At 35.6% G+C, this 8,975-nt stretch overlaps 1 long non-coding RNA gene across 1 annotated transcript; it reads right to left on the bottom strand.

Annotated features, from left to right (window-relative positions):
- Positions 1–4,894: 4,894 nt before the first annotated feature.
- Positions 4,895–6,356, bottom strand: LOC141353347 (uncharacterized). Its single transcript, XR_012360417.1, has 3 exons — positions 6,155–6,356; positions 5,866–6,010; positions 4,895–5,278 (listed from the first exon to the last, which is right to left on the bottom strand). It is a non-coding gene; the product is annotated as an uncharacterized lncRNA (long non-coding RNA).
- Between the last annotated feature and the right edge of the window lie 2,619 nt (positions 6,357–8,975).

The raw sequence follows: 8,975 nt of genomic DNA on the forward strand, positions 1-8,975 counted from the left end.
TACTGTATATTGCTGGGTGTTCAAAACATTTTGTTGCACCAATCTGGAGACACAAGTCTTGTCAGTTCTGGCTAATTCCCATCACTCAGCATTTATTTTCTAATTTGAAAATGTAAGATTGATTAGATTGGAGGACCACATGTATAGAAAAACTGATTAATTTTTACAACACAGTTGCCCGATTATGTTGAATTATGGGATGATATGATTGAAGTTGAAATTTAGTTTGTCATAGTACCTAGACAACTTTTTAGTTCTCATTACCAACACATGAGTTGTAAATGCATATATTTAATGTAATATCATGTTGCGGTAATTTTTTATAATGATAATCTAAAAAATATTAATAATTCTATAGAAAATATTTTTTAAATCCTCTAAAAATAATGGTTATAAAACGGTTAGTTCCAATCCTTGATTCTGATTGGTCAATAGGTGTGCTTTATTCATGATAAAACACTGCTATGACCGCTTCACCCAACTGTTCTGTTTATCACTGCGCCCTTAGCAACACCCTTAGCAACCACAAATATAGCTTTCATGCATATTACACATTGGAACACATTTTTGTTCATGGTCAGGGACTATTTTTTCTAGCGGAAGGAATGCTTTTTATTGATTTAACTTCATGAAAGTTGCACTAATATTTTTTTTACTTTAATATTGTGTGGTAACCGTTTTATAAAAGCAATAAGGTACTTGAGGCAAGTGCTGTATCGTGAATAAGTAACGGCTAGCCGTTACTTATTCACGATACAGCACAGCCTCTCGTACCTTATTGCTTACTTATAATATGTTCAGACCTTAATCGTGTATGTGCAAAAAAATTGGCTTCAATGGCTTTTTCAAAAAATCTGATGCTGGACACCTTTTAAGTCTGGATTTCGTGAGAATCACCCATTTACGTCAAGAAATGGGTGGATATAGGCTACCAATCGGATATTTTATTTAGGTCTTATATTTTTGCATGGTTGCATTGGAATTGGATCACTGACTCTGTTATAATGTTTAAGCCAATAAAACTGACAAAATACTGACCTCTAGTGTCAGTTTTGACAACTAGTCTGGACCAGAGCTGATCATGGGCAACTTTGTGAGGGGCCCTGTAACTTAAGGGTGTTCATAAAAACCTATTCAATGTCTCTGCTTAAATGTAGCTATAAACAAAATGTCAACTAAAACACTTACTTTGTAATAGGTGTACATTTTTGCCATATAGAAATTAGGCTACTGTGACACTTATCAGAATACTTCATAATTATAACATTGACGTGTTTTCGGAATAAGCCTTAATCAGTTACATTGGAACTTAAAAAACAAGGTCCACTGCTCATATATTCTAAAAGACATGTAAAACATTAAGAGAGTCATAGTTACTCCCGCCGTTTACCCGCGCTTCATTGAATTTCTTCACTTTGACATTCAGAGCACTGGGCAGAAATCACTTCGTGTCAACACCCGCCGCGGGCCTTCGCGATGCTTTGTTTTAAGGAAATAAAAAATAAAAAATTAAACCAAAATAGCTGTCAGAAAAAAACTATAACAAACATTTTCCAATTTGCTTAAAAACTAAGACATGATCAGAGGTGAACATACCAAAATAAAACAATAATTCTCTAAATATGCAAACTTTAGACGTTCTGTGCATTGTTTTTAAATGCTAACAGGAAGACAACAACATCTTGCATGAATTAATGTAATTATGTTTCGAGTTTGATTATTGATGCGTACAACATTTTTAACAAAACACAATGAACTAATACTGAAACTGGGGGTTTGGAGTGTTTGTAATAAATCCATTGCATGGTTAGTCAAGACTTAACAGGAATTTAAAACATTATTCTTTTAAGTTCAGTCTTTTCTGCTCCGGACGGATATCTTGAAAACCATTATCTGCATATCAAGACACATGCGGAGCTGTACAGTCTGACTCGTATCTAGATTGACTGACAGTTAAAATATCACAAGATCATCAGACTGCTTTCGAAAGGCTCTTGCGGCACAATGATGTCACTCGCCAACTGGTCTGTTCAACGCAGCATGTGGTTCGGGGCCTTACGCAACTTGCGTACACTGCGTATCTACTCTGTATTCTTTTCTTTTAAATATTTACAAGCACTCAAATCCGTATTGTTGAACTTTCAGCATTTGTTTAGCATACAGTAAGTCTCCTTATAAGTCATAAGCAAATGTAATTTTTTTAACTTGTTTATTGCCACAGTTTTTAAAGTTGCTAATTTACATGTTATAAAACAAGACCACACATGAACTTGGCATTGTAAATTGCTAGTAGTTTTGATTCTGAAGTGAATGGCACACTATATTAAATAAACAGTATAAATAAAACAAGTTTACAATTTTTAATGTCAACTCCTAAGTATTTAATTGTATTTTAATGTGTTTTATTTTTTAACATGACACTGATTTACTCAGAACTGTTGATTTGAAAAGTGTTTTAAGGTTAGGTGTTGCGTTTATGGCTGTCAGTGGTTGCAGTCATTATATTTTCTTGCTGTTTTTTAGTCCTCCCTGTCAGACACACCCAGAGAAAGAGGTAAAACCCTGCCAAAATAAACAGCAACGTTTAAGTTGATGCGAGTTCAGTTAAGTATGCCGCTAAGATGCATAAATGTAAATAAATGAATGCATCATTAAATACAAATGAGTAAAATTGTGCAAAAAAGTTAGCAAATATACTTTTGTTTCAGGTGGGCCTACCTTGCGTTGAGTTGAAGATGCAGAAGAGGTAGAGAATAGGATAGTTTGTATATCCCAAGGTGAAAAAGGCCAAACCCCACGTGGTACCCATCAGACACATTAAACCAAGAACTGTGGTGACATTGTTGCAAGCTGTTTTGCTCTTAGGTCTGTTGTCTAATTTTTGTAGCCTAAAGATTAATCTGGACACTACGATCAGGATTATGGAGTTAAACAGGAATACAAGGATAAAGTAGGAAATGTTCACAGCATAAGGGATGACACCACCTGTTGTCCAGCAGCTGTATTAAACAAAATAAACATGGTTAAAGGTTTAAATAGATACAGAGATGTGTGGCACTGAACGAGTTAAAATGTCAAAATGTTTATTAAGCTTTATGGTTAAGAAACACATTTTTTAAGTAGCCTACAACGTAAATCTTAAAGCTAAAGGGTATTATTATTGTATTTAAAAATTTTCTCCTATTTATTTCTTAATGTAGGCTACAGGTGAAACTCATTTGTGTGTTGATTTGTTGTGGAATTACAATATTGTTTGTCTGAACATGTCTGACAGAATTGGTTTTGCATAAGTGTATGATGTTTTCAAGTATAATCAAGATCTTGGGAAATCCACCACAATTTGGCTTGGTTTTTGTGGGCCACATTTTGTAACATCATTTATTTGACATTTTTGCATTATGCAAGGAAACATTTTTTATTATTATTTGCATAGATCTGATAAATGTGTCCCGTATTATCTAACAGTTTTTTTTGCATGCGTGCATCATGCAAGGATGGAGATATTTGATTACGTGAATAGATCTGACAAATTTGAGCCGTCGGTGAATTAATTATTGTATATTTGTGCATCATGCAAGAAATCTATATATAACAAATTCTTCAGAGCAAGTGCAAATGTATAATATGAGGACTTACAATGCATTTGTTTGATTGGTATCTGATAATGTGACTTTTTTAGTACCATACACAGGTCGACTGTTATAAACTGATAGCAAGCATCCAACAAGAAGAGCCGGAACTCCTGTCAAGAGGAAAAGATCACAAAATCAGCCACATTTCAAAAATCTTTCAATTGGTTTTTAGAAATCACCAAATATGACTTCTTGCCTTCTTTTTACCTTACAAAATATAATGCACATTTTTGTAATAGAAAAACATTGCTTATATTTCTCACCCCATCCAAACAGAGAGAGCTTGACCATGTAGTGCTTGATGTGAATGTTGAAGACTCTGATCATAAGAAGATAGAGGTGCAGAGCTTCAATGGCCATCCAGGTGAAACAACACAACAGACTGTAGTGTATCGTCACAGCAATAAACACACAAACTTCATTTATATTTAGTGTGGCGGCCCATTCACTGAGCATGAAGCTGATGTTGAGGAGAAACAGAGCAGCACTCAGAGACACATGGATGCGTCTGGACACTTCTTTCCTGGCATTACTGAAAAACACACAGTAACTATTTTTTTATGTCACAGTCGGGTTTAAAAGTCTGAGATCACATTGCAAAACTCTATTTCACTAATGTACTGTAACTGTAACAGAATGTGAATCAGAGATCAGGTCAATATTTATTTGAAAACATATGGAATTGCACCTGTTGACAATATAGGACAATATGGAGAAAGCAGAAAAGACCGCAGACAGACTGCAGCCTATATAGCTGATGACTGACATGACTTCCCACTGTTGTTTATCAATGGTCTTCATATTAATCTGTTAAGAGTGAATGGAGCCCAAAGAGCATTGTAATGTTTATGAGGATGATATAAATCAATGAATATTTCCATCATAATTTATTGCATTGAATGGAAAGTCTCTATATGTCCTCACCAGAAGCACAGCAAATGCAGTCATATGGTCACAGGAACAATTCACAACATTATCACTGATCTGTTCGGTGGAACACCCGTCATTTTTCCAGGTGTTGTCTTTTTAATGAAAAAAAAAATGAGAACACGTATTCAGTACAGAAAGATACCAGCATGTAGTTAAAAAAAAAACATTTGAGTGAATATTGATACAATAATTAGTTTTTATAGTGAAATGCTCATTCTACTTCTACCTACTTTTTTCATCATAGAACTGACAGGAATATGTGGTGTTTTTCTAAAGATATTAACAAACAAAAGCAGAATTAACAAAGCAGTTATTGTGTGTAAATGTTGATAACATGTGAAAAGTGTTGTCAGAGTTACACTTACAGTTGTCTTATTGACTGGAAACTGTATTATAAGTCGATCGGTCAAATTCACAATGTCACGCCCAGGAACTTCAATCCGTACAACTTTAGATGTTATAGTCGCATTTTTCAGATTAAGCTGTTGAAATTACAACATTTGCAACAACATGGAGATTTATATAAGGAACAGGGTTAAAGTAGAGATACTTGAAATAGTTTACACTCAGCAAAACAATAAAGAAATAAAATGACTCACAGTGAATTGCTCATTTGAATCGTAGACAACTACACCAACTCTGCGCTCTTCATCTGAGACATTTAGGAAAGACTCCTCTGGGATCCATATATATGGTGCGTCAGTATCATTAAAAAGCTTAAATGAAAGGAAAATTATATACAGCGGGAAAAATAGTATTTGACACATCAGCATTTTTATCAGTAAGGTGATTTCTAAGTGGGCTATTGACACAAAATTTCCACCAGATGTAGCCATCAAGCCAACTATTGAATTCATACAAAGAAATCAGAACATTTAAGTATACAAGTTGAGTCTTAATAAATAAAGTGAAATGACAATAAATGGTATGCCATTAGATTATTTGCTTTATTATAAAAAAATACTTTGGCGGTTTAAATCATTAAGGTGTAGTTTCCCGGACAGGGATTAGCTTAAACCAGGACTAGGCCTTAGTTTTATTAGGACATATAACTAGTTTTAACAAAAATGCCTGACTAAAAACATTACTTGTGTGCATTTTGAGGCAAAACAAAGGGCAGTGATGTATTTTAAAATATGTCTGTGCAAGTTGTTTTCAGTTTGGACAGCTCTTACATTTATTTTAGTCTAGGACTATTCTAATCCCTGTCCAGGAAACAGCCCCTAAGTGTGTAGAGCTTTTACTATGTTAGTTTTTAGCCTTTGTTTTGAGGTGTGTAATGATGACGTAGGAAGATTTTTACCTCTGAAGTGTTGATTGATACAAGACCATCTTCCTCGCTTACGTTTACCATAAACACGGCCATGTCAAGATCCCCAAAACTGTAGGTCTTGTATTCCTCTGCGTCAGTTATATTGATTATGTTGTTTATGATTTCTAACTCCTCACTGCATAATGACGACATGGCAAAATCAGGAGAGCCGTAAAGGCACACAACAAAATTACCAGGATTAAATGTACATAAATCATATCCAGTAGTGCGCATTTAACACTGGTGATTTGTTAGAGCTTCGAAAACAGTTGGCATTTACCTGTTAAAGATTGTCAAAGTGTCTTCGTCTTCAAACATTTCTGAACATGTATCCTTGACTTCATTTTGAAAACATTTCATTTGTTCGGTTGGGTTTGAGGGACAATTAGCACTCGGGTGTGTTTTATTACAGCTATCTGCAATAGACAAAGTGACAAAATAACATCCCTAGGTTTGTTTGGTTTAAAGGTGTTTCACAGAGGCGGACACTACACTCTAAAAAATTTGCTGTAATTTTGCAGCTGGTTGCCAGTAACTTACTGTAGAAGATAAAGTCAAAAAATGTTTCATGTTCATTTAACTTTGAACAAAATGTTGCCAGTAAATAACATAAATGTAAAATCTACAGTAAGTTACTGGCAGCTAGTTGCCAGTAATACCCATTAATACTGTAATTTCTACAGACATTTTTTACAGTGTACTTAAGTATTTTTACATTCTACATAAAAGTACATTTTCAAGTATTTGTATTTTATCAGTGTTTTTCTTTGGAAAACATACATTCCAAAGCATATTTTCATATTTTTTACTCCACTACATTTAATAATTTCAAGTTTTTGGTTTATATTTAATATTTAAGTACATTAAACATCTAAGTTTTTTTTTACTTTTACTTAAGTAAAAAGTACTTTTGTACTTTTACTCAAGAAAAGTAAAAGTACACAATTTTTATGTAATTAAGTATTCAATCCATTTTAATATGCAATATAAAAGGATTACGCAGTATGATTCTAGCTTTAGAATGTAGTGAAAATTTTTTAATAAAGTAAAAAATTTTCCCAAGACAAACACTCTGATAAAGCACAGATGCTTGGAAAATGTAGTAGTGTCCGCCCAATGTATCCTTTAATTATTAAGAAAATCAAATTACTTGTATTTCATTTCATTTAAGTTTAAAAATAAGTTTAAAAAGTGAATAAATGTGTCACAGCAGATGATGGGTGATTTTTTTTACCAACGAAGTAACAGCACATTATTTCTTTGTCATCCGTTTAGTGTCTTTAATACTTTAATGCCCATGTCAGCCAAAATCCATCACTGATACATAATGCATTGCATAGTACCCCACGGTTTGGGTCGGCTTACTTTTGGGGGCTTTTCCAGCGGTTACAGTACGTAATACCCAATACTTTTTTTAGTACCACCTTGATCTTTCAACGATCTGATGCCTGACCAACGACCACCGGCAGAACCCGTTTAATCTCCTTATCTGTTTACATGTATATCTCCCAAGGGTTTTGTCCTCCTAGGACTTTTTTTCCCCGGCTAAAAAGTCTGTTTTTTTTTCTCCTAGGGGATTTTTCAACTCCGGGAGGCAGACTTCATTGGCTTAACTTAGCACCCTCTTCGTTACATTAGTAATACGCCTGCTTATAATGTTGATTCATAGCAACACCCCTTTCCAAGATGGCGGCATGTCTTTCTGCTCTGCTCTTTGTCTGCTCTCTGACTGTCCATTTTTAACTTTTTAACTTTTTTATAGGTTTTTAGGACACCTTTCACTGAAATAATCCAGATAGTGACTTCATTTAATCTTAACTAAGCTTTTTATTACGGTTATTCTACCCTATTATTTTTTGTGACTATCTTCATGCTACAGCCCAGGGATCTGCTGCAGTGTGGCTTGTCTTCAGCCTAGATCTGTGACAGGCTCTTGAAACAGGATTTACAGCAGGATACCTAGCTGTCTGTGGTTCGCTTCCAGCACATATTAAAACCTATGCCATCTGGCTACAGCTATTCTGAGAGGTTTTCGGCCTACTCCACCTGGTCTGAGGCCTACCTGCTTGTGTTAAAGAGGATTTCGGCCTACTCCACCTGGTCTGAGGCCTACCAGCTTGTGTTCAAGAGGATTTCGGCCTACTATTACCTGCCTGTGTTCAAGAGGATTTCGGCCTACTCCACCTGGTCTGAGGCCTACCTGCCTGTGTTCAAGAGGATTTCGGCCTATTTCACCTGGTCTGAGGCCTACCTGCCTGTGTTCAAGAGGATTTCGGCCTACTCCACCTGGTCTGAGGCCTACACGGACCTGCTGCAGTGTGGCTTGCCTTCAGCCTAGACCTGTGGCAGGGGTTTTCAAATCAGGATTTACATCAAGATACATCAAGGCTTGTTTCCAGCACACATTGAAGCCTTTGCTACACTACTAAAGTTCCTGAATCATGTTTTTCTTTATAAAAAATCTACTGTTTTTTTGGATTTTGTCATTCACCTTTTTGCTGCATGTACAGTATCAGGACCCCAGGCCTGCTGGTAAACACACTCTAGGGTCTGCCGCAGCATTTCATTGTCGGGGAACATTAGATTTCATTCTTCAATCGAGAGATGTCACATCCTATTGGATTACTAAATCTGTTGGACTTTCTGTCACCCAGGTATTTCGAACCCTTCCATATTTTTCAACTATGCTATTGCAGGAACTGTTTGACTCTAACTTGTTACTGTCTTTGCCCTTTGTAAAAGACAGACAATGGATTTGTTCTGATGTTGCTCTTAGACGCATGTTAATTATTCTCATGTTATTTATCTCTGGCAATGTTCATCCAAATCCTGGGCCAGCTAACTCAGTTACTGCCCAGCTGTCTTTTGGTGAATTTTGTGACCGTAAATCATTGGGGTTTTTACATGTAAATATCCGCAGTCTGTTGAATTCTAAGCATTTTGACACTTTAAAAACATTGGTGCACACAGCTAATCCTGATGTTCTTGCTATCTCTGAATCCTGGCTTAAAAAAGGGAACACTGATCTTGACATCTTTATACCAGGCTATAATGTGTTTCGTCAGGACAGAGCTACCAGGGGTGGTGGTGTAGCTATGTAT

Source organism: Misgurnus anguillicaudatus, chromosome 21, assembly GCF_027580225.2.
Source record: "Misgurnus anguillicaudatus chromosome 21, ASM2758022v2, whole genome shotgun sequence".
NCBI lineage: Eukaryota > Metazoa > Chordata > Actinopteri > Cypriniformes > Cobitidae > Misgurnus > Misgurnus anguillicaudatus.